This window comes from Capsicum annuum, chromosome 5 (assembly GCF_002878395.1).
Source record: "Capsicum annuum cultivar UCD-10X-F1 chromosome 5, UCD10Xv1.1, whole genome shotgun sequence".
Taxonomy (NCBI): Eukaryota; Viridiplantae; Streptophyta; class Magnoliopsida; order Solanales; family Solanaceae; genus Capsicum; species Capsicum annuum.
The window spans coordinates 20,889,243-20,916,767 of NC_061115.1; the positions used below are offsets into that span (position 1 = coordinate 20,889,243).

At 33.7% G+C, this 27,525-nt stretch overlaps 1 pseudogene; it reads right to left on the bottom strand.

The window, feature by feature from the left end:
* The window catches only part of LOC124898442, a 61,126-nt pseudogene extending 47,386 nt beyond the window's left edge, over positions 1-13,740 (bottom strand).
* Between the last annotated feature and the right edge of the window lie 13,785 nt (positions 13,741-27,525).

Consider the following 27,525-nt stretch of genomic DNA (forward strand, 5'->3'; position numbering starts at 1 on the left):
TAGGACCAAGCTTGTATTAATTTCTTTGAGAGTATTAAATCATACTTAATAAAGTCACCAGTTTTACCTATACCTGGGAAACTATTGATACTCTACATCGCGGCATAAGAAAAGTCAGTTGGAGCACTACTGGCTTAAGAAAATAGTGAAGGAAAAGAGAACCCTCTTTACTATCTGAGAAGGATGATGAAACCAAGTGAGCTAAAGTATTCTCCAATCAAAAAGGTTGTGTTTGGCATTGGTCTTCTTGATTCAAAAGATGAAACACTACTTTCAAACTCATGTTTTCCATCTTGTGTCTGGGGAAAATCTCATCAAGTTTGTAATATTGAAACCAGTCCTTAGTAGATGACTTGCAAGATGGTACCTTTAGTTCAACAGTTTGAGATTATGCACACTCCCTAAAAGGCTGTAAAGGGAAAAACATTGGCTGACTTCTTGGAAAACCACCCAATACCCAATGACTGGGAACTGAGCAATGAAATTCCTGATGAAAATAGAATGGCTATTAAAGACAGACCCCCATGGAAGATATACTTTGATGGTGCCATATATTAAGATAGATTTAGTTCCGGTGTGGTATTTGTCACTCCACAAGAAAAGGTCATCCCATACTCTTTTACCCTAATAAATCATTGCTCTAATAATGTTGTTGAATATCAGACGTTAATACTTGGACATGAGATGGAAATTGACATAAAACAGTTGTAATTACAAGTATTAGGTGACTCCTAATTAGTGATTAGACAACTTTTGGGAAGCTATGAAATCAGAAAGCCTGAGAGACGACCATATCATGATTATTCGTATAAGTTGATGGGGTGGCATGGAGAATTAACCATCCAACATATGCAAAGGGGAGATAATAAGCAAGTTGATTCCCTAGATGCTTTGGCCTCAACCCTAAATTTTCTAAATTAGACGTGAGTTACTATCCACCAAGAATGAGTAGTACCGCCGTCAAATGAGGATATAGAAAATAAAGTTGAATACCTTGCTTCAATGTATGAAGTAGTAAAAGAATATTGACAGCAATCTATCATTGATTACTTATGTTATGGGATACTTCTAGAGGATTCAAGGAGAAGGACTGACATTTGTCGTCGTGCACCTAGTTTTCTTTACTAGAAAGACACGCTATACCCAAGATCATTTGAAGGAATACTCTTGCTATGTTTGGGAAAGGAAGAAGCAATTCAAGCTTTGTAAGAAGCGCGTTCAGGAGTTTATGGATCGCATCAGTCTGGATCGAAGCTCCATTTTCACATTAAAAGGATGGGATATTATTTGCCAACAATGGTGAAAGATTGCTTGGACTATGCTAGAAAATGCAAAGCTAGTCAATTCCATGCATATTTCAATTTCACTCATCAACCTCCTAAAGTGTTACACCAACTATAGTATCTTGGCTATTCAATGCTTAGGGAATGGATGTTGTTGGTCCACTAACAAAATCTTCTGGTGGACATTTATACATCTTGGTTTCAACGGATTACTTTTTAAAAGGGGAAAAAGTTATTTATCTCAAAGAAGTAAAGAAGGAGAATATTGTGAATTTCATCCAAGTGAATATCATCTACCACTTTGGAATCCCCCAATATATAATAACCGACAGCGGCAAGCCATTTGATAATAAGTTGATGAGCAATATTTGTGATCTCTTTGGCTTCAAGTAGTGAAAGTCTTCTATGTATTATGCTGCCGCTAATGGTTTAGCTGAAGCATTTAATAAGACTTTATGCAATCTATTGAAGAAAGTCATCTCCAAGCCCAAGAAAGACTGGCATGAATGAATGAAATAAGCTTTATGGGCATATAGAAAAACTTATCGTACTTTGATGCAGGCAACCCCATATTCACTTGCTTTTGGAGTTGAAGTAGTCCTGCCACTTGAGCATCAAATATCTTCTTTAATACTGACTATTCAAGAAGGGATCACCGATGAAGAAAATGCTAAGTTGCATCTTGCTGAATTAGAAGCTCTTGATGAGAAAAGACTAGAGGCTTAGCAAAATCTTGAATGTTACCAAGCCCTTCTATCTCATTCTTTCAACAAAAGAGTTTGCTTGAGGTGCTTCCAATTTAGAGATCAAGTTCTTGCAGTAAGGAGACCAATTATCACTTCTCGCAAGTCTAGGGGAAAATTTACTCCAAAGTATGATAGACCATACGTTGTACAAGAGGCATATTCAAATGGTGCTTACAGGCCTGTTGATACGGACGGCATTAACGCCAAGTTCTTGAAGAATTACAATCCTTGAAGGAAGATGACACTCCTTAAGGCACGAGTATAAACTGAATGTTCACTCCTGGCCCCCAACTGTATAAACTATATATGGCCCAAAAAATATCCGCTAGGTTGAAAATCTCAAAACAGGGGGCCTAGGCAAAAGCTATGACACAAAAAAAAACACACTCACCTACAACTACGTTGTGACTTGATCCTCTTTACTGAGGTACGTAGGAGGTTGGAATTTCATTCTGAGTTAATTACAAAATTGTCAAAAATAACATGTCCCCGCTTGATCCGCCATATGAAAGTTAAGCTTGCATACATCTTAATTAAGTTTTAAAATCATGCTAAATACTTGTGTCTCAATGACGGGGAACCCATTCCTTTAATGGGATTCGGAATGCTAAATTTCTCCAAGACTAAAACTAAAACGATCTCAAAATTTTCATGCCTAAAGTTGGATAATATTTGTCCTTTTATACCATAAGCTAGCCTCTTACGTGTTTATCCTTAAAAGAATATCAAAATTTCCATGACTTAAAGAGGATAATATTTGTGCCTTCGCATCTTAAGCTGGACTCTAATGGATTTATCCTTAAAAGGATATCTAAATTTCCATGCCTAAAGGTGGACAAGATTTGTCTCTTTTCACCTTAAGATGGCATCTCACAAGTTTATCCTTAAAAGGATATCAAAATTTTCATGTCTTAAGGTGGACAAGATTTATCCTTTTGCACCTTAAGATGGCATTCAGATGGATTTTTTTATGTGAAAGGATGGTTTTGAAGTCAAATTGTTCGGTCTGAGAGTGTACGGAGGCAAAGTTAAACAATCACCCCTAAGCCGATTGTTGCATAGCCACCATCTTAAAGTCAAATTGGTTGGACTTAGAGTGTACGAAGGCGAAGTTAAACTCTCTCACCCTAAGCCGATTGTTGTATAGACATCATCTCGAAGTCAAATTAGTTAGTCTTAGAGTTTATGGAGGCAAAGTCAAACTCTCGCTCCCTAAGACGATTATTGTATAGCCACCGTCTGGAAGTCAAATTGGTCTATCTTAGAGTGTACGGAGTCATATTTAAACTCTCTCACCCTAAATTGATTGTTGCATAGCTACCATTTTGAAGTCAAATTGGCCAGTCTTAGAGTGTACAGAGGAGAAGTTAAACTCTCGCACGCTAAGTTGATTGTTGCATAGCCACCGTCTTGAAGTCAAAATTAGTTGATCTTAGAGTGTACGGAGGAAAAGTTAAAATCTCTTAACCTAAGCCGATTGTTGCATATTGATATTTGTTTCAACCATGCGAAAAAAGTAGGAAACAAGAAATAAAGTAAAAAAAATAGATAGAAAGAATGTTCCCTGCTAGAGCATTGCGATCTTGAAAGTTATATTTCACCAATATGGATTGAGACAAGATTCCTTGATGAGAATAAATCCTTCAAAATCTAGTTTGAAGCAATCAAAACTCTCTTTGGTGGTGATGGTCCTACATCAAGATATAAACTATTTGGTGAGGCGATGCAAATTTGGGATCCTCTGCCGGACAACATGTAAGTACGACTTCAAAAAATCATCTAGAACAATTCAGGAAGTGTTCAAATTCAAATTTTTGTATGTTATATATTCATGTTTCTTGGATCTATAAAATCAAGTGGATCATGATTTTGATTCTCCCACATTGAGATATAAATTTTTTCGTAACATTGCATAAATCTGAAATTATTGATGCATCAAAACTCAATGTTGATTTTGGAATAATATCTAAAATAATCTCGAGGGTTTTAAATTATGAATTCCAGAAATGATGTATATCTTTGTGACTAGTTTCATAAGAATCAAGTGACTTATAATTTCTCCATTCCTGCTTTAAGATATGGAAGTTTTAGTAAAGATGTGCAGATCTGAAATTTTCAGCATGATAAAATTTAGGGCTAATTCACAAAATTATCGAGAATTATATTGAAGGAATTTAAATTTGAATTTTTGATATGTTATATATCGCAAACTCTAGTTTTTGGAATATCAAATGGTTAATGTTTTTGATATTCCTACAATAAAATATGAATTTTCTACCATAAGATGTTGTTCTGAAAAAAGTTGCAAAAATTAAAGAAAACTAGGAGGAAAAGAAATTACCTCAATATTATTCATGGCTTTAAAACCACAAAATTAATATTTAAAAAGTGAAGAACCTACATCCTTTTATAGAGTTGTAGGATAGATGTTTCCTTCTCCAATTGGAAGAGCTTCCATCTCTAATATAAATTCAAATTGGATGTTGTTTCTTTCTCCCATACAAATTCAAATTGGAGGTCGTTTACTTCTCCCACAAAAAATTAAATTGTGGGTTGTTTTCTTTCCAATACAAATTGAAAGAATTTCTATCTCTAATACAAATTCAAATTAGAGGTTGTTTCCTTCTCCCATACAAATTCAAATTAGGGTTGTTTCCTTCTCTATTATAAATTCAAATTGGAAGAGTTTTATTCTGGTTAAGTAAGATGGTAAAAAGTCTTCCAAATCTATTCGGAATTGGATATCATGCCTCACCAATGGGTCTTATGTGAAGAGATTCATAAAAAAAATAAGAGAGTTTTTGAGAGGCAATATCAATATGTAAATTGCATGGTTCAACTTTATGGAATTCTTTAAAGTACGAAGGAAGCATGTTTAAATAAATCATACTTCAAGTTCTGTCTCAAAAGAATTAAATATCTTGACAAGCCTTGAAGTAGGGGGCACTTTTTGAGCAATAAAATTTTATTAAGTTAAAATCCGTATGAAATTCAAATTATATTAAATTAAAAATATATTAGTCCCAAATGAATATTGTGGATTAATATAATTGGATTAATTACTTAAGTTCAAATATATATGGATTTAAGTAATGTCCAATTTTTATTGGATTAGCCCGTCAGTTTGGGCTACAAATGATGAACCCACGTTGTTAAGCCCAAGATATTGTCATTTCTAAAGGCTCAAATAAGCACCACATGTCAACTGATGTGGCATGCCAAGTCAAGGGAATGAGCCAATAGGACTTGCTATATGTCAAAATGATGCACCAGGATCAATAAAATCAAAGCCCATAAAAGGTGATATGTCACTCAAATTTGATTAGTAAAAGGAAGTCCATCTTCATCATGACTTTTTCCTTTCCACAACTATAAATAGGGGTCTCATAATGCAGAAAAGGACCTCCTGAACTATAACAGGAAGTAAGATAAAGATCATGGATCAAACGCTGCAATTTCTCTACAAAGCTCAAGCATTCAAATCAATTTTATCAAGATTCAAGATCAAGGTTGCAATATTCAAGAACAATCTCAAAAGCCCTTGAATTTAAGCACAAGTCAGGATTAAATTCCTTAAATCAACAAATCAAGTTCAAATTCAAGATCAAGTTTTAAAACCTTGAATTTATATTTGAAAAGGCGAATCGGAAGATTCATAGAGATTGTAGCACTCACATATTAAAATCAATAAATTGATTGTTGCAATATTTTCTTGTTTCAAACTATTTATTTTTCGATCGCGGAATTTTATTGTAAAACATGGATAAATCTCCATAGTCCTATTTTTGATCAAAATCCACAAATAGGGCTCTTGATATGTCTTTAAGTAAAGTTCTTATTGCCTAATTTGCATAAATATGTACTCAATTCTCATATAAATTGTAAATTTAGCATTTTCTTTTCTGAGATTTTCTCAAGTATTTTGTATTTTCTACTTCTCTACTTTCTCTATTTTTTAGCCATGATCCTATAAATTTCTTGATTTTTCCCCAACTTTATAAATTGTCAAATAACAAAAATTCCTTGGTCGTTTAGATGAACCTTTTTGATTTGTTTTTCAATAGGTGGTGATTGTTCTTGCTTTATTTTGACATAGTTGTTGGATTCTTTTCACTATTGGTTATGCTAACCAAAAAAAAATACCCTTCAAAATTCGTCCATAAATCCATCATGTTACCAAACCTTTAACTATGCCAATATGATTTGAATCTTCCAAAATCTTCAAATTTTTCATTATGTAATGAAATTCTTTTTTAGAACTATGACATAATAACATGGTCCGTGGAACTTCTAACACTATGAAATTTCTTCAATTATATCTTCATCGCCTTATATACAATCTCCATAATCTTAAGCTATGTTTTAAGCTACATGAACACATCAAAAATCCCATTCTTCATAATGTTATGAGAATCTAGATCTTATGAACCATGGCAACATGTATTATGATATTGCTTTCCATGAGTCCCAAATAATATTAATGAATGATGTATCTTATCAAATATGAGCCTGAAATGGCTAATTTAAAATTCATGAGCCTAAAGTGGCTATTCACAGAAACAAGCCTAAAGTAGCTAACTCAAGGACATGTGCACAAAGTGACTAACTTAAGAATATTAGTCAAGAAAGACTAAAAACAGAACTTTATGAGACTAATAAGGTTAACCTATGAACATGAATTCATTAAGATAAATAGATAACGTCATGAGCATAAGTGAGTTAGTTAGCTGACCGTGAATGCATAGGTTTACACGAGAAATGCGTGAAACTATGTTTGCTGACATAGGATAAATAGTATTCCATATGTCAGATAACTCTTTTTTTTCATGTTTCCCAAAAAGAGGCTATCCATGAAAACTTGCTAGCAAATTATTTCATGTCATGTCCTATACCCGGCAAGGTATAGGATGACTTAGCTGATCGGATCAAGATCAGAATCCATGTGTTCACATTGTGGTTTATGATGGTTCAATACTTTTTCCCACAAATAACTAAATGGGTTAATTTATTTAAGTTAACAATTACTATTTGAACGTATGTTTTTGTATTCTACTTATCATGTCTTGAATTGTGCTTGTAACCATTGTATTTCCATGCTTTATTACTTCCTTGTGTGGGTTTGCACACCGATACATTACACATATTGACTGTATTGGATGTTGCATTATTTCATAATGCAAGTTCTAAGATGTGCATTTGTAATTACATGTATTATTATGTAACGCCCCAAAAATGGGTCTCGAGATGTCACACGGTGCTCAAGACTACGAGTAGTCTCAAGCTAACCCTGTAAGACTTCTACTAACTCTGGGACTCAATTAAAGAAACTTAAATAAGCAACAATACTGAAATACTGAGTCTATCTAAACTGGGCTTAAATCAATTGAACATAATGTCTCAACAACTAATACTAGAAATTTGAATTATAACTTGCAGTCTGACAAGCCTCTACTACTAAGAACTAGAGAGCCGCTCGGACAGTCCCTATACTGATACAAACCAGCTAAAAATAACTAATCAAACTAATGAAATAAACTGAGAGTATGAATACTGGGTCCCCAAACTATGAGGACTCACCAATGTTGGATGTAGATGGAGATGCTTGAAATCACTCACATTGCTAAAACTGAGTACCTAAACATACATTATTAAACAATGTAGCACATATACATATATTTGGATTAGTCATTTTAGAATATACTAAGCATGTGGTGGTGAATGCATAAGTAATATAATATCTCAATGGTCGTCAAAATTCATAAAAAAATGCATGCTAAATGTAATAATGAACATTGGTTTGAATAACTAAAAGCTAAAAATCATCAATCATAAATAACAAAGCATACTGTGTAAATCTTGTGATCCATTATATTTAGTTCTAAAATCTGAACATGTATCCTATCTTTAAAACAAGTAGGCTAAGTATAAAAAGGACTTACTTTTCTATTGTTCTTCTCTAGTAGAAAGATTCTTCTAATCAACATACACTATATGAGCTATAATAGTGTCCAATGTCTAGTTTCCCTAAGGGAAAAATCCCACGTTAGAGAGAGGTGTCATTCTCTTGCCAAGAAGTATAACTTGAGCTAAACAGTTATCCATATAAATGGAAACAAGCTAAATCTGTACCTACATTGGCTCGTAGTTTTGGAAAAGCAGGTTACGCTAAACCCATAATTCTCGCTCAGTGCTAAATACTACTACCTTTAATCTTTATGCTCTTTCTATAGGAAATCCACTTTAAATAACATAAGGATTCATACTGAAAGCTAATTGTGCATCTGTTTGCTTTATACTGAAATTCAAGCTATGAAGTGGATTCCATATCTTAGCTAAGGATAAAAAGATCAAATCTTGATTCAAAAACTGATTATAAACATATCATAGGATGCTTAAAAGCATAATTTCTTGGAATATGAATATTTAAGGTAGGGCTTAGTAACCCATATTTCAAACTCATGTCAAATCATCACAAATCAAGCTCAAAAGTCAAAATCATGGAGTTCTTGCACAATTCTAGTCATAATAATGCAATTTAGTTCTCAATATATGTAAAACAAGCCAAACGTATGGAAATATAAAAATAGAGATGCAATTCATCATATTTTCCTATCGGGAATACCCCTGGCAACTCTTTGAGAAAAATTTTCAAAAACTTATTTACTACACAGACTAACTAAACTGTTGGAGCCTTAGACTTAATGTCTTTAACTCAAACTAAATGATAGATGCACCCTTTTGATATCAACTTTTTGGGTCTAAGATAGGATTTGAAATGACTCTTAGGAGACACTAAATTACCTTCCCACTTAAAGGCTGGCTTGTCGGGAAACTAAAACTCCACTACTCAAGTGTGACAATCTATAGATGCATAATAGAAATGGAGCCAGTCCATACCAAGAACATGGTTAATGTGACCATATATAATTGTATCAAATCTGCTAACATGATCTTATGAAGGGCAGTGATAGGACGCTTTCTATAAATCTATTTGGCAACAATTGACTCACCTACTGGGGTAGAAACTAAGAAAGGCTTAGAAAGTTTTTCAGGATCTATCCCAAAATTTACCACAACCAATGGAGTCACATAAGAGAAATTCAACCCAGTGACTAAAAACACATAAATATCAAAATAATAGACACAAAGCATACCAGAAACAACATCTGGTGAACTCTCCTTCTCCTGGAGAGATAGTAAATCATAAAGCCAATTCTGGCGCTGACCACCATAGATACTGAATGATGAGCCCTGAGGAGAGGCTGGGCGACCTAGAGAAGTTGGTACACTAGTAGCCTGAGTGTAGGGACAAACATCCCTATTTCTTTGCATAGCATATGAACACCCTTTGATTCTGTAACAAACATATCACATCTAAAACAACCTTTTTGTCTGAAAAGTACTCACTAAGATAATTCTTACCACATCTAGCACATGCAGGATAACTGGGCCTTCTACCAACACTATTATGAGACTTGGACATAGAAGTCCTACCCCACTGCTCCTGCTTAGTTCTGGGTATAGGAGTATTGGTTAAAGATAGCGCTGGTAAGGACGGGCGACTTTGAAACTACGAACAATTTCCCCTTGCAAATCTTGATTGGCTATACTCAAATTTCCCAGTTCTAGCCTTTTTATTTCCTCTATCTCTTCTATTTAACTTTTTTGCCTTAATATATTGGGCATGAGTCATCAATCTAGAAAGATCCATATCCCTAATAAGCATAGCAGTCCTACACTCCTTGACTACCAAACTAGACACTCCGATAACAAGCATATTTATACTAGATCTAGTGTCAGCTATCAACTAAGAAGCATACTTAGACAACTGGTTAAACTTAAGGCAGCACTCTTTCACTGTCATAGAGCCATGCCTCAGGTTCCTGAACTCCTCAATCTTTGCTTCTCATAACTTATGTGGAAAGAATCTATCTAGAAATACATCCTGAAATACCTACCAACTATTGGGAGCTGTATTTTCACCTCTACCTTTCTTCTACATAAAAACCCAATTATAAGCAACATCCTTTAGCCTATAAGAAGCTAATTCTACACTCTCATCTCTAGTAACATGCATGACTTCGATGATTTTTTACCTTATCAAGAAAATAATATGGGTCTTAACCTACCTTTGACCTAATAAATTCAGGTAGATTCATCCTTATAAAGTCACAAATCCTGGATGTAGCTAAATCACCCTCTTGCTAATGCAGGACTATACCCTGATTGTTGCCCTGAACATTGGCAGTCATAGCTTTGGCTAATGCTTGGAAGACAGGCCCAAATTTATCTTAGGATACATTCTTATTTAGAGGATCAACAAGGTAGGGTGGTTGGTTATTATTTCTACGGGCATTAGCTTTGCGAGGAGGCATATTTTGTCAAGTAATAGCATAAGTTAAAAGCAGATAGAGACAGTTGTAAGCATGATGGATCATGAAAGAAAAGAGATAATTTCCTAAAATTTCTTGTATCCTCTTGCTCATAAATATGGTGCGCTTCACACCCAAGATCAAGACTCTACGTAACATAGTTTGTTTGACTCCCTATGAATCTTTAAACCTTAGGCTCTGATATCAAGTTTGTAATACCCCAAAAATGGGTCCCAAGAAGTCACACGGTGCTCAAGACTATGAGTAGTCTTAAGCTAACCTTGTAAGCCTTCTACTAACTCTGGGACTCATATTAAAGAAACTTAAACAAAAAATAATACCAAAATACTAAATTTGTCTTAACTAAGTTGAAATTAATTGAACATTATATCTGTACAACTAATACGAGAAATCTGAATTATAACTAGCAGTCTGACAAGCCTCCACTACTAAGAACTAAAGAGCCACTGGGATAGACCCCCGACTAACTCAAACCAACTAAAAATAACTAATCAAGCTAATGGAATAAATTGAGAGTCCAAATGTTGGTTCCCTAAACTATAAGAACTCACCAACTATCAGATGTAGATAGAGATGCTCGAAATCAGTCATGCTGCTGAAAATGAGCATCTGAACCTACATTATTAAACAATGTAGCATATATGCATATTTCTAGATCAGTACTTTGAGAATGTCTTGAGCATGTGGTGGTGAATGCATAAGTAAAACAATATCTCAATGTTCATAAAAATTCATAAAACAATGCATGCTAAGTGTAATGACTCACATTGTCTTGAATAACTGAAAGCTAGAAACCATCAATCATAAATAACAGGATAATATGTAAATCTTATGATCCATCACATTTAGTTCTAAAAGATAAACTAGTATTCTATCTTTAAAACATGTAGGCTAAAATAGAAAGGCCTTACTTTTCTATTTTTCTTCTCTAGAAGGGAGGTTCTTCTAATCCACATGCACTATGTAAGCTATCATAGTGTCAAACATCTAGTTCCCCTAAGGGAAAAACCTCACGTTAGGGAGAGGTGTCATACTTCTGCCAGAGAGTATAACCTGAGTTAACTGATCACATCTGTAATTGTCATCTATATAAATGGTAACAAACTAAATCTGTACCTATATTGGCTTGTAGTTCTAGGAAAGTAGGATGCGCTAAACCCACACTTCTTTCTCGGTGATAAATACTACTCCTTTTAATCTGTATGCTCATTTAGTAGGAAATCCACTTTAAATAACATAAGGATTCATCCTAAAAGCTAATTGTGCATCTGTTAGCTTTAAACTGAAATTCAAGATATGAAGTGGATTCCAAATCTTAGCTAATGATCAAATGATCAAATCTTGATTCAAAAACTAATTATAAACATATCATAGGATGCTTAAAAGCATAATTTCTTGGAATATCAATATTCAAGTTAGGGATTAATAACCCATATTTCAAATGTCAAATCATCACAAATCATGCTCAATAGACAAAATCATGGATTTCTTGCACAATTCTAGTCATAATAATGCAATTTAATTCTCAATATATGTAAAATAAGACAAACATATGGACATATAAAAATAGAGATGTAATTCATCATTCCAATCACTTGTAATATCAAAATATTCAAATAATAATCATTGGGTATGAATCCTAAATTTAAATTCATGTGAACTAAAGTAAAATCATGTAAATTCATAATTAAACACTAGTTTGGGCACAAGGAAGAAAGCATTACCCTTGTTCATAACCCCACATATCTTTATTGATTAAATTAATGAAGACACTAGACTTTAATTCTTATCTGTGCTCTTGGAGATTGATTCTTTAAGATCTTGAATTGGGAACTTTGAATTTTAGGTTATTTTGGAAAAAGAATGGTGGAATTTTGGAGGTTCTTGAAGTTGAATATTGAAGCCTAGGGATTTCTTTTAGAGAAATTTGGTGAGAAAAGAGTATATTATGCTTAGAATAAGGTTAATCCTTTGTTTATCACGATTTGGGTGCTTGGGAAAAAGACTAAGTTGCCCTTAAAAATTAATTTCAAAACTGTGAACCCAATATTACACCTGGTCGTGACATGGTGCTTATCGTGATGTGTTATTGGAAAAAGGATAAGTGTGAATTTTCACTCCACCGTGACGCAATGCTATTGTGTTGGGTTACTGGAAAAAGGATGAGTTCAAATTTTCACTCCACCACGACGTAATACTATCGTGTTGGGTTACTATAAAATGATGAGTGTGAATTTACACTCCACCGCGATGTGGTGCAATCGTGTTGCATCACTGAAAAAAGATAAGTGAAAATTTGCACTCCATCGCGTCGCGGTACCTATTCTACCGCGATTCTTGGTGTTACATTGGCCAATTAGAGTGAGCTACTGGAAAGGGACAATTGTAATTTTGGGGATCACCGCGATGCAGCATGATCACAGTGAGCTACTGTCTCTCACTAAAAGTACTGTAACCTCTCACCCGTGTATTGGATTAAGACAAAATTGGTATCATTGGAAATATAATTCAATTATCTATCCTTTGGTGGGTCATTAGCTCAAAAATTCTTAGTAAAATGAATGATATGCTCGTTTGAAGTTGACTATATCAACATCCTTCTCAAGAACTCAATTAGTAAGGGATATTTTGATTTTTACAATGGCTAGGAGTTAATTGTGTCAGTATACATCAAATCTCTGATAATACTACTAAAACACCATAATTTTTTTCTCATGAGCTTGATGCATGGTTCTAATAGTGATTTGCATTCTCGGGGTATTACATATTAGGTTCATTCAAATAAGTTGTTGGTGAGTCATCCATCTCTACGGAAGGCATCACTTATAGAGGTCTTAACTAGTTCTTTGTTTTGGAGTATGTCAGGGTTCTACTCCCTATTGACATTTATTCACATATTTAGAGACTTCGTACAAAGTAGTAGGCATCAGATTCAGTTATGCTCAGTTTTATTCATGTATCTTAAAATTTCCATAATTATATCTTAACACTTTGATTAGTTTATAAATAAATAGGTTTTCTTCAGTATATTACTCTTTTTATTTAAACATTTATTACACCCATGTGGATGAATTCTCTGGAAGTAAGTGCTTCTATTAGGCTAGTAATGGTTAAGAATGCTTGGTACATCTAGGGCTTAGGTTCGGGTCGTGACACATAGTAGACAGGAAGATCGTAGGATGAGGAGATTAAACAGGCAAGTTGAAGAAGTTGATTGAAATTGCCTTGAGCTGGAAATGAAACCATTATTATAACTGCTTTATGATCTTGTTTCAAGTTGTCAATTTCATGGTTTGGAAAATCCTTATAGCTACACATGGTAGTAGAAATTCTTTATGGTAACGAGTTTGAAGTCTGCAAGAAGTTTATAAAAAGTTGTTTACATAAAAACAAGTTACCTTTATCCAAGTTATAGCAAATTCAATCCAACTCGCTACTATTTTTTAGTTACATGAATTACGTGTGAGCATGCATAGTGTATATGCATATGGAGGATAGGATAATAGATGTGTGAAGGTAAGAGAGGACCAATTATAAGACAAATTTGTAGCCTAGAGATATGTTAAGAAAAGTATTGTGGTGCAGTAGTATTGTGATCATAGTTTTGGAATGTCCACAATCTGAAACTTTATATTATGCAGTACAGTTAAGAAAATGTACTACATCACTAATCATAGCAGAAAAGTCAAGATTTCACTAAGAAGTGTAAAAATATTGGTGGGGTCAAAATCGTCAGTGTCATAAGGAAGCTAATAGTTGCAAACAATAAAGGCGATAAATCATATGACAAAGAAAAACTATAAAAACTTTATAATATGATATGAATTTGGTCAAATGACCTAATGTTAAAGTGCGTACCCTACTGATTATCTTATTTTCTCTAAATGTTGCCTATCGATAGAACGGGTTGCCTGACGTGTTCCAAGAAAGCAGTAAAATAGAAAGTAAAGAACACAACGATTTTTATGTGGAAAATACCCGGCTCAAAAAAAGGTGTAAAAAAACATGACCTGCACCTCTACAGGATTTAACCCCAACTTCACTAAATAACTCACCAACAAATTGGAATTATAAACTCTAATTCCTTTAACTCAATGACTAGGAATTATAAACTTTAATTCCTAACTACACACACACCTCCCAAGGTATACGTTCCTAAAAGTCTCTAAGTTTTCCCCAACTTGAAGACTAGCTCCTAGTTCAGTTTATAACACACTGAAACTAATATTACATCAATCGTTCAAACACAACGAACAACTCTAAAAATCAATGGTAGAACTCTTAGCTGGATTCTATACTTAGGACCAGGTTCTTCAATGTGTTTCTTTAGTGATTAAGTAGCACTTCGTGAAGGCAATCTGTTGATTGTGCTTTTCTGCTTTGTAAGTTCATAGTTTATTCATACTGATGCATCTTTTATTTAAGCACAACTCTTCAAAGAGCCATTAATTATTTCAAACTCCCCATTCAATCATAACTCTCATTACATAGAGTTCTACTTCAAGTGAGAATTTTTCTTTAATTCCAACTCTTGTCTCCTTAGTATTGTAGTCAATTTTCAACTATTTAAATCAGCTTATCTTTAAGTATTTTACTCAACCACAACTTCTTTAATTTCTCACGTGATCAGTAACTTGAGTATATCAAAACTACGCTTGCTAATTCATTCCTGACTTTAAGCAATCTTTTTCTGCGTCTATCAGTGAAACCTAAAACCTATCTTCTTATGCTTGAACCAACTCAAGTAACATGGACCATTCATGTGTCATCCATTAGAAACTTCATTGATCTATCAAAGAATCCATATATTTTTATATTTCCTATCTCGTATAGAATTTTTCAATCTGCAGAATGTTTCTCCTACTACACATAGGACTCTTCAGGATACGCTCAGAAGTGAAACTCCTTCTTTCCATAGGACTCCTTTTTCAACTCAACTTTGTTTTCCCTTATCATTAAGTGTTTGAATCAAATTCAAATTTTACCAATTAGCACATGTTTATTTCCTTAAGTTTATCAGAATTAACCACTCATCTGGTTCTTGATTTCTTCCACCCTTGTCTTTAATCATCGATGATTTGCTACAAGTTTTAGCTACATGTTTCATATCATTTTGTCCATTTGTCAATCATCAAAACTACATTGTACCCAACAAATTCCCCCTTTTTGATGATGCAAACCTCTTGTCTTTGTGCATTCAAACATCTTCACCTGTAGGCACTAAAGTCTAAAACACTAGAATGAAATAATTTAGTGAATGGGTTATAAACATTGCACAACCCTCTTATCTTCCCCTTTTGGCATCATCGAAAAACTATTTCAATGAAATAATATACTAGCTAGAGTGATTTGTTATGCTATTTATGGCCACTGGTGCTACCACTAAAATAATCAAACAAAGACTTTAGCCAATATAGTAATGTATTAAAGAGAAAAAAATATGAGTTAATTTAGCAAAGATAACCATTCCATTTAACTGACAGAGCATATTCCACATTAAACCTAATCTAGTACTGAACAAAGCAAAACAACTGAACATTAATTAAAAAAATACAGTATAAAAGTGGTACATGGGTAAGGATACAAATAGTTAGAAGCTGATGAGGAAAATGGAGCAGGTGATATCAACTGTGGTAATTGACAAATGATTTCAACATTTTTATACCTCTATCAATCAAAGTTAAGCCTCAAAGTGATTATCCTAACCTTAAGGACCTCTTATTCTACTTCATGACTGTCTTGTGTAGCTTCTAGTTTAGATTTTTTTCAACTGAATTAATTTTTTTTTCAATTTTTTTAAATGAGTATTATCCCTCTTTATTGAAATAGGAAGAGCAACATGATTGATCTATTCAAGAACATCTATTATTTTTTCATAAGTAAAATTTGAACTAGGACTGAGAAGTCCTAAAAAATAACCAATTAGGAATTAAAAGGGAAAGCATGTCCCTTTTCATTCTTCAGAAACATATGCTACATGTGATTGATGATCAAGTTTAGAAAATTGATGGTACAAAAACTAATATTTTGGTTGATAGAGAAGAAGGAATTTCTGATGTAGAATTAACACATTTGTGCACAACTATTTGGAGAGAATCAAAGAAAGTTTGGTCAATCAATTCTAAATATTATAGGACAAGGAGAGGACGAAGTGTGAGGAATTGAATAGGTGTGCTCAGTTGTTTCAACTTAGACAGCCTATACTTATGTCAGTGTAGAACATACCTGATAAGAAGAACTTTCTGGTCATAATTGCTTGCTTGTACCTATTTTTCTGCATAATTTAAGACAACATTAGGTCAGAAGAGTCAAAAATCTGAAGTTGGGACACACAACTAAATGTGCAAGACTAAATTTAATAACATTTTAGCTAATAATATTAAGAAGAAAAATGGTTATTCTAATCAATCATTGAGGGGAGTTCATGCAATTTCAATCATCACCAAGTCTAACCTATTCCTTTCAAAATGTTCTCTACTTAGTTCCTTTGGGGCTTGGTGCTTCTCTAGTCAATTAAGTAACCCACATAGTCAACATTTTTATAGTCCTCAAGAGTTAAATTGCTTTCCTTTGGATACTATAGTCTTAAGCCATTGATTCTCATGGAATATCTCAATATTTTTTTGACAACACCAATTCTTATAAACTTCCAACAAAATTACCAGCAACTTGTGTTGATTTTATTGATGCATTCATTTATTTATTTTTTGTTCCCCCTATCAATATGCTTTCAGTCTGTACAATAGTTAGACCAGGTAATACATCATATTCCTGTGCATGCTCATTAGTTTCATTGTCATTCTTTTTTTTAAAATAGGATCTCTCTTACTTCCCCCTTACACAAGCACTCTAAATCTGACCATCTTTAAAAATAATTTTGTTTTAGTTCTCCCAATCTTTTCAACTCTAGTAATGGTTCTCTTTTTACTATTTTCAAAAGATCCATTCCCCCTTTAAATATGGTTAGTGAAAGAAAATTTATTTGCTTCCAGTTTTATGTCTTGAGAAAGTTCTATCCATGTACTAATTTTTCTTGTCTCCTTTCACTCTCACCTGCAAAATAAATTAGGGGTTAACTTTAGGAACCCAGACAAGCTTGGGTCCTTTCTTATAAGAAAAAGGATATACGAGGGTCCTTGTAGCCCATCGAGGTAACAGGTTATGTGACCTATTTCTCTGACCAGTTTTGACTTTCTTGTTAGATTGTGCTAACATGGAATAGAATTATGCTTCTTGATTTACTTTTTGCTGCAACTTGACATTCAATGGTTAGATGTCCCAAGTTACCACAAATATAACACAGATCTTTAATAGAATAGAACATTTATAAAAGCCCAACCCAACCTTTTCATTGTGAGTTCTTTGACCTAGATTATGAACAAGTCTTGCAAAATGTGTCCATCTATTATCTATTTCAAGATCAAGATTCAATTTAGAAACTTCTTGGCTTAGTTTACTAACCTGTTTTTTTTTTCATAAAAGTATTCATGTTTAATCTTAGTCAATTCTAACTCAATCTTTTGTTATTCCTCACTCTTGACCTTTTTTTCTTTTTCAGAAATAGACAGTTTTGGAACTTTAGATTTGAGGGTCAGGTTTGATGAATGAAGTATGCTAACCTGTTCCTTAAGAGTGCAGTTTGCCTTTACGACAGTGTTCTTACAAGTTTTTAGATCAATAAAATCAAACTTGAGACTTGCATGATTGTTGAATAACTCATCCCTATCAGAAGTTAATTCTTTGAAATCATCAATTAGAGCACTCATTAAGGAAATAAGTTTCTTTTTAGAAAATAAATGCAACTTCTCTTTGAGCTCAAGAATACTTACCTCAGAGTTTCCATCATCTTCTTCCATATCTGAATCTCCAATGGCCATAAGAGCAGCTTTATTATCTTCCTCTCCATCTGATTCATCACTTTTAGATGCCCTATTTAGATCTTCCATGTCCATCTCATAGGTCTTCAAATTACCAACTAACTCATCAAGAGACATTCTAGTGAGATCCTTATCTTCTCTTGTACCTATAAATTTGACATTCCACTTAGACTTTGGTAGGAGTATCAATACCTTCTCTACCTGTTCCTCTGTAGATAAAACCTTTCCTAGAGATGATAACTCATTTACCAACATCGTTAACCTAGTTATCATTTCTTGTAGTGACTCATTTTTCTCCATTTTGAAAGCCTCATATTCAGTGAAAAGTAATGCAATTTTGAATTTTCTCACTTGGCTAGTGCCTTCATGTGCATTCACCAATGTATCCCAGATTTGTTTAGCAGTGTTGCAATTAGACACTCTATTGTATTCAGCTGGACCAAGACCACAAACAAGAATATTTTTCGCTTTTGGATTCTTTTGTAATGCAACAAGATCTTCCGGGGTGAATTCACTCCTTACCTTTTTTCACTTGTTCTCCATCGACTGTCTTCATGGGAATTGTTGTTCCATCAATAATTCTATCCCATAATTTATAATCTACATTTTGAAGAAACGTTTCTATCCTAGCTTTCTACCAAATGAAGTGAGACCCATCAAAGAGTAGAGGTCTAATAGTGGATTGACCTTCACTGTGACCAGTAGGTGGTGCGGAATTCATCATATTGATCTTTGTCTTAGGTTCTAACCCTTTTAAAGACAACCTTGCTCTGATACCACTTGTTAGGGTACGTTCCCTACTTTTGCCTAACTATTGCCTATTGATGGAACGGGTTGTCTGACGTGTTCCAAGGAAGAAGTAAAATAGAAAGTAAAGAACACAATGATTTTTATGCGAAAAACACCTGGCTAAAAAGGTGCAAAAAACCATGACCTGCATCTCTACAGGATTTAACCCCAACTTAACTAATAACTCTGAGCCTCAATAACGACTGATTACAAAACTTTTGTAACAAACGAATAGGAATTATAAACTCTAATTTCTTTAACTCAATGACTAGAAATTATAAAATCTAATTCCTAAATACACACACACCTCCCAAGGTATACATTCCCAAAGTCTCTAAGTTTTCCCCAACTCGAAGACTAGCTCCTAGTTCAGTTTATAACACACTAAAACTAATATTACATCAATAGTTCAAACACAATGAACAACTCTAAAAATCAATGCTAAAACTATTAGCTGGATTTTATACTTAGGACTAGGTTTTTCAATGTGTTTCTTCAGTGATTGAGTAGCACTTCGTGAAGTCAATCTGTCGATTGTGCTTTTTCTGCTTTATAAGTATGTAGTTTATTCTGACTGATATATCTTCTATTTAATCACAACTCATCAAAGAGTCATTCTTTATTTCAAACTCCCCCTTCAATCATAACTCTCATTACATAGGGTTCTACTTCAAGTGAGACTACTTCTTCAATTCCAACTCTTGTCTTCTTAGTGTTTTAGTCAAACTTCAACTTTTTAAATCTGCTTATCTTTAAGTATTTTACTCTACCATAACTTCTTCAATTTATCACGTGATCAGTAACTTGAGTATATTAGAATTAGGCTTACTCATTCATTCCTGACTTAAAGTAATCTTTGTCTGCATCTATTAGTGAAACCTGAAACCTATCTTCCTATGCTTAGAACTGCTCAAGTAACATGGCCTATTCATGTATCAGTCATCAGAAACTTCATTGATCTAACAAAGACTCCTTAAATTTGTATGTTTCCTACCTTGCGTAGACTTCTTCAATCTGCAAAATATTTCTCCTTCTACACATAGGATTATTCAGGATATGCTCAGAAGTGAAACTCCTTCTTTCCATAGGACTCTTTTTTCAACTCAACTTTTCTTTCCCTTATCATTAAATGTTTGAATCAAATTCAACTTTTACAAATTAGCACATGTTTATTTCCTTAATTTTACAGAATTAACCACTTATCTGGTTCTTGATTTCTTCCACCCTTATCTTTAATCATCGATGATTTGCTCTAAGTTTCAGCTATATGTTTTATATCACTTTGTCAGTTTGTCAATCATCCAAACTATATTGTACCCAACACTTAATTATTATCAAAACTGTATAAAAAATATAAAAATTATTTGAGAGAAAATTTTTAATAAATAAGACTCTTAAACTACTACATTGTGAATGCTATTGTGCTCTGGCATGCGAAGAGGGATCTTCAAGGTACAAACTTTTCCTCGAAAGAGGTTTTCCAAATATAGAAGAGAATTTTATTTTTCTTTCAGAAAAAAGTAAAAAGTGATTATGGTAACTTTGACTTTCATTCAATAGAAAATTAAAACTCAAATTTCATAAGATCACATGAAGAAGCCAAGAGGAGGAACATATACATAAAAATAAATTTTTCACCTAGTCATATATAATTTGCCAACGAAAGCTTGAACACATTTGGCTTCACCATGGATTAATATTATTATTATTTTTGAATTATTGGATCTTGATTATGAACTGTCCACCTTGTTATAAGGCAAAAGAACTAATTATATGACCATTTTTGGAGGTATAGAAAGACAAGTATTTTGGTCACTTATCTGCTTCTTGGCTCAGACTAGTTTATACCACCTTATATTTCTTTTGCTAGGAACTAAGATTTCTCTAGAAACTCTCAGATAATAGATATTTTTTGTAGTAGATAAGTCTTTTAGTTAAAAAGAGTGGTAGTTAATGAGCTACATATGTCATAGTTTAGTAAAAGATATTTTTATTTATTTTGTGATTTGAAATCCTCACCCACAAATACACACACACTCACTATATATATAGAGAGAGAGAAATTTAGATAGAGAGAGAGAGAACTTAAAAAGTTTTCTGCTTCTTCCTTCTTCTCTGTAGTTTTATAGCAATTTATAGCTGCATTTTTTGTACTGTTTCAGCTTGTTGCCTTTTCGTTCTTCTTGCTTTCTTATGACATAGTATCATAGTTGATTTCTTAAGGGATGTGAATGTAATTTTGTTAAATGGATCATCTTATATTTAACTTTTTTTCTTGGATCTATTTGATGGAAAGTCATGGCACCTGAAAATCAGTCAATGACGGGCCCTTCGATTTTTATTGGAGAGAATTATCATATTTGGTCTATCAAAATGAAGGATTATTTAAAGGCTCTCAACTTATGAGATGTTGTTGAGATAGGAGAACCTGTTGTCCAGCCATTGAGAGGTAATGCAACTTTCAATGAAATTAAAAGTATGATGAGTTGGTGACCAGCCCTCCAAGAGTTCTCACTTGCATATATTCAAGTCTTGCGAAAATGATGTTTACGAGAATTATGGCTTGTGAAACATCCAAAGAGATCTAGGATAAGCTAAAGGAGGAGTTTGAAGGAAGCAACAGAGTGAAGTCTGCTAACTATCAACTTTGAAGAGGGAGTATTAGAATGTGTACCCTACTAATTTTGCTATTTTACTCTATTAGTTGTCTATCAGTGAAACAAGTAATCTAATGTGGTTCACTTATGCAGAGTGATCTGAGGTGGTTTTATACACTTTTGTATTATTATTCCAGCTTATTTCACCTTATTTTCAGAGCAATTGTAGTGTTTTACGTGTTCATATTGATATAAATAAGTATTTAAGTGTCCAAGTGCGTGACTATAATGTCGAAAGTATTTTTTAAACAAGTTTGTACTTAACTGAGTAATTTAGAGTTCAACCCAGAAAACTAGTTATACTAGCTTGAGCTAGGTGTGTTTCTAGTTAGTGTCGGTAGATTCTAATGTGTTTAATTTGTTTCAAATATTTTAATGGTGTAATTATGAGTGGAATAACTTGTTTGTAGTGTGCAAAGTTTAATTTAATTAAGTCAAGAGTCGGAATAATAAGTGGAAAATCATTGCGAATTTGCCTTATCTTAACTCTTGTTTTGATTTGTTGCTGAGAATATTGTGTTGTTTTAATCTTTAATATGTGGTGTGTGATATTGTAGGAAGCTTTCTGACCTAAATATGGTGATATATTGATGATTTAAAGGCAGAAACTTCATTGAAAATACAATACGAAAGGCATGAACAAAGAATAGGACGTTCAACACTTAACCAAAATTTTAAAAGTAAATTTCAGTAACTCAACGCGAAGTCGATGGGTCGCGTTGAAATTCCCAGCTGTTACCAGTTCATTGACTCGCTAACTGGCGCGGCACATCGATAATTCATGCAAGGCAATTAAATGCCGCCGAGACAGCACAGAACTATCCTATTTTTAATCAAACTATTGGCAGGCGGATAAAGAAAAAGGGAGAATCTTTTCTTTGGGGGCTCGTGCCTTCTCCCTAATACCACTAAAAAGTGGAATATTATATTTGCACAATATGGGAAAAAGATGACAGCTGGTCAATATATATTATTATTATTAAATTTGGAGGGGCACAAGATATATACACCTAGAATACATGGGACATTAACAATTACGCTGGACGCTGTTTTGGAGAAAAAGGACGGAGGCTGCTACACAGTTAATTAGGTTTTAATTTTTTCTATTTAGCTTTTAATTTTTCAAATTATGTATTCAATTATTTAGATCTTGATTATGTATATTATCGATTAAAAATCTATTTTTCAACGTTAAAGTCAAGAACATAATTACTATTATTTTGAATTAATTTTAATTAATTTTGCTTATTATATTTGATTGTTTGTTCATTCTTATTTTAATTATTTTAAGGATTCACGATCCTTAGAATACATATATTGTTAACCTTTCGATCTCGGAAGAGGGAATAAGGAGATAGAACATGGGAATAAACAAAGTTTGGGTTATTATTCTTTTATAAAATAAAGAATTAAACTTAACGTTTAGGACAGGAATGTATTTAGATGTCTTACTTGATTCATGCGTAGGATGATAGCTTTAATTAACTTAATTGGATTATTACATCCCCGCTCAACGATGTAGTTGTAATGTCCATATTAGATAAAAGATTAGAGGTTGGGAAACCATGATCATGCAATTAACCCTACAAAATAACAACCAAGATAAGCAAATTAACGAATGAAATTCAATAACATAGTATGATTGTTTGAAGTGCTTTAACCCTGAGCTTTTCTCCATTGATTGTCTTAAGTATTTTGTTTTACATATTATTTACTTTATTTTTAATTTACAAAATTTACAAACTCTTTCTTTGGTTACTTTTGCACTAAATTAATTTAGACTGTGAACTAAAATTAAATTATTTTTAAATCAAGTCTCTGTGGGATCGATACTTGGCTTTAATTAGGCCACTTTATTACTTGGTAGACCATGTACACTTACGTGTACACTTGGGCGTTGTCAAGTTTTTGACACCGTTATCGGTGACTTGTTATTTAGCAATTATTTATTTTAGTTTTACTTTTAGATTTATTTGGTGTTTTTTTTACGCTTGCTCTTGGTTTTGTGTTGCAGGAAATAGGTCTTCAAAGTAGGAAGCTGGAAAGGGATCACGACTTAGTTGAACCAAGCTTCAAACCTGAGCAACTTTACCTTCAACGCAGGAGAGAAGCAATCCTTCTCCCCATAATTCCTTAATTCTAAGAAGACCAAGATAATACTGTTTCTATGGCAGAACAAAAAGTAGTTAGTAGGAAGGTTAGGGAAGTGGTTGTCCCACTTCCAACGAACTTGACTTCCCCAATTCAAAGAGGAATTTTGAGTTGAAACATAATATGGTGCACCTTCTTATTAGTAGTGGATAGTTTACAAGGCTATCATACGAGGATCCACAAGTCTACTTGCAAAAGTTCATTGAGCTTACATGTACATTCATTTCGATAGTTGTGTATAGAAATTTTATGAGGCTGACATTATTTTCTCATTCACTATTAGGGAAAGCTAAAAGGTGGTTGAATGCGGAGCCAGAAAATTCAATTACTTCATGGGAAGACTTGGTCAGAAAGGTCCTCATCAGATTCTTTCCATTAGGCAAGACTGGGAGACTTCACAGTGGGATAGTAAACTTCAAACAGAAGCCTGATGAGAACCTCTATCGTGCTTGGGAACACTTCAAGGCTCTTCTTTGGGAGTGTCCATATCACCAATAGTAGAATGAGGTACTTGCTCACACTTTTGTAGAAGCTCTTGACCATAATATAAAGATTTTGCTAGATTCAGTCGCAGGTGGTCAAGCGCTGGAATTGACTTATGATGAGCTGTACACATTGCTAAACCGCATAGTACAAGTAAATCCATATTGATATTCAGATTCTAGAAGTTCCATAAAAAGAATTGCGGGAGTATTGGAGGTGGACCATTTCACAGCCCTATCTGCACAGGTTTTTGCACTATAAAATTTGATCAATACATCATTCAGCAGCATAAAGTTGGGAGCATCACAACCTGCAGCCAAATTCAATGCCATTCAACAAGTTGCAGGTTGGTGTGAGGTATGCAAAAATAGTGGTTATGTGGCTACCATGTGTGCTTTAAATTCAGAATTTGTGATGTATGTAGGCAATGCGCAGAGGCCAAATTATGATAATGCATTCAATATAAAGTGGCAAACTCAGCCAACAAATCAACCATGGAGCTCCCCACAGCCACAGGCCCAATCAAGTTAGTCAACTAGCAACACAGAGGAGATGTTAAAGCAGATCCTAGCTAATCAGACATAGTTTACTGCAGACTTAATTTGCAAGCGGCTACTAAAAATTTAGAGTTATAAGTGGGGTAGAATCAGAAAGCATTGAATACTAGGCCATAAGGTGGTTTGCCAGCTGACACAAAAAATCTAAAGCAGGTTATGGCAATCACCTTCAGAAGTAAGGAGCTTGAAACACAACCTCTCATGGCAACAAAGGAGGTTGATGCTAATATGGTGACCAAACAGGTTCCCAAAGAAGGTTTTGAAAATTCAAGATAGTCTGAGTACTTGATACCAAAGGTTGCTGAACCAGAAGTGAGAAAGACACTGTCATTGCCCTTCTCTCAAAGGAAATAAAAGTGAAAGAGGATGCCCTATTCAAAAATTTTATTGATATATTCAAAGAGCTTCATATTAATTTATATTTGCTAGATATTTTGCAGAGTATGGCCAAGTATGCAAAGTACTTGAGGGATGTGATAGCTAAAAAGGTGAAATTACAAGATATGGGGGCAATAACACTCACTGAAGAGTATAGTGCGGTAATGACATAGAAAATCCCTTAGAAATTAAAAGATCAAGGGAAATTTGCTATCCCTGTTCAAATTGTGAATAAAGAGGTCTATGCAGTGAGTGACTTAGGGGCAAGCACAAATTTGATGATGCCTCTATCGTTGTTTAAAAAATTGGGCTTGGGAAAGCCTAGATCAACCACCATGATTTTACAGCTAGTAGACAATTCTATAACATATCCGGAAGGAATAATTGAAGATGTCCTCATTAAGGTTTGTAAAATTGTTATTCTTGCTGACTTTATTGTTCTTGACTTTGTTGCAGACGAACAAGTACCAATTATATTAAGGCATCCATTCTTAGCAATCTGAAGGGCCTTAATTGATGTTGGAGAAGGAACACTCAAGATGAGAGTAGATGATGAAGAGGTGGTATTTTATGTTTACAAAGAACCCATTGAAAATTTCCAATATAAATATTTATGCATGATCAATGTGATTGAAAGGGAAAAGTGTAGGGTGGTTAGTCCACCAAAGATCTCTTCAGATTACCTGATTGAGCGGCCTAAGATGAAATCACTATGGTCCAACATTATAAAGGTTGATTGTAAAGAGAGATGGTAACTTTGAGAGTGAAAACTCAAGAGGTCTAAAACGAATGTAAAAATGGCAACCAAAAGGGAGTAAAAGGATGAAGGAATATGGTTGAGTTGAGTTGGGTCATGTCGCAACACTAAATTAGGAGCTACTTGGTAGGAAACCCAAGTTAATTAGGTATATTTTCTTTTCAATTTTTTTAGTTTTATTTCACGTAGTTGTTGTTTTTGGTTGAGTCATGGGTTGATGGAAAGTTTGAGTACCATAAACTTTAGCTAAGGAGCATGGCAAAGATTGAGTGTAGGGTTCCATGGATCTCCTTTATGTGTGAAGATTCTACTAGCTAGGCCTAGAGGCCTCAGGGAGTATTTCTAACTTTTTACTTTTAAATTAACTTTGGGGACAAAGTAGATTTTTAAGTATGGGGTTGGCAAATTTCAAAATTTTAGCTCTATTTAAAGTTTTAGGTTAGGAATAAGTGAGATATTCTTGTTGGTGATATTTTCTATTACATGATGCAAGTGGATTTTTTTGTAAAAGCATGTTGATTGTGTTAATTGTTATTTTTGAAACTCCTAGGCTCAAGTTTATGACTTTTTTCAAGTTGGCTTACTTATGAATTTATTCTATTGTTTGGTTGGAAGTCTACGATGATCCTATTGAGTTAAGCATGTGCCATGTGAGTGTGAGATTTTTGTATATTCCTTGTTGCATGTGATGTCTAGAACTTACCCGGTGTGTGTGTAAAGCGAAATAAAGAATGGGAGTTTAGGAGATGATTTAGGTATTTCTTTGATAGTCTTGTTTTATATCTTCTATTTATCCTATCATTGTGCATTATCCTAGTTAACCCTCATTGATCCTTTAGGTTTTTCTTTGGCAACCTCATAAGTAGCCTAATCTCTTCTTTGATAGACCTGAATTTGATCCAAAAAGCTCCTAAGTTCTTTAATGAAAAAAAAGTTAATTGAATAAGGAGTTTGAGAAATTGAATAAGAAAAAGGTGAAATTGATGCCCCAAGGTAATTGTTATTGGTGTGTATAATTGATGTGTGGTGGATGAATGTGATATAATTGATGTTAGAAATATTGCCATGATTATGAAAAAGAAAAAAATTGATTCTTATGGTAGTAAACTATGTGTCCACCATGTGTTTGTGAAAATCTTAAAAGAGATGTGGCAAAAACAAAAGGTAAGGATGAATGAATAAGTGTAATTTGGTTGTTGGAGAGTGATTTTAAATGAATAATGTACTATATTAAAGCGCTTAGAGAGGTTAGTCACTATTTTCAAATAGTTCCTACCCGTCCTTTAGCCTACATTACAACCCAAAAAATTCTAATTGATCCTAAGGTTTATATTCGGCTATTAGTTGAGTATTACACTAAGGTCAAGCCTATGGTTCATTGTGTGTAACTTGTGAATTATTCATAAGACTGAGCATAATTTAATTCGTGTACCCATTATGCTATAAGTTACATT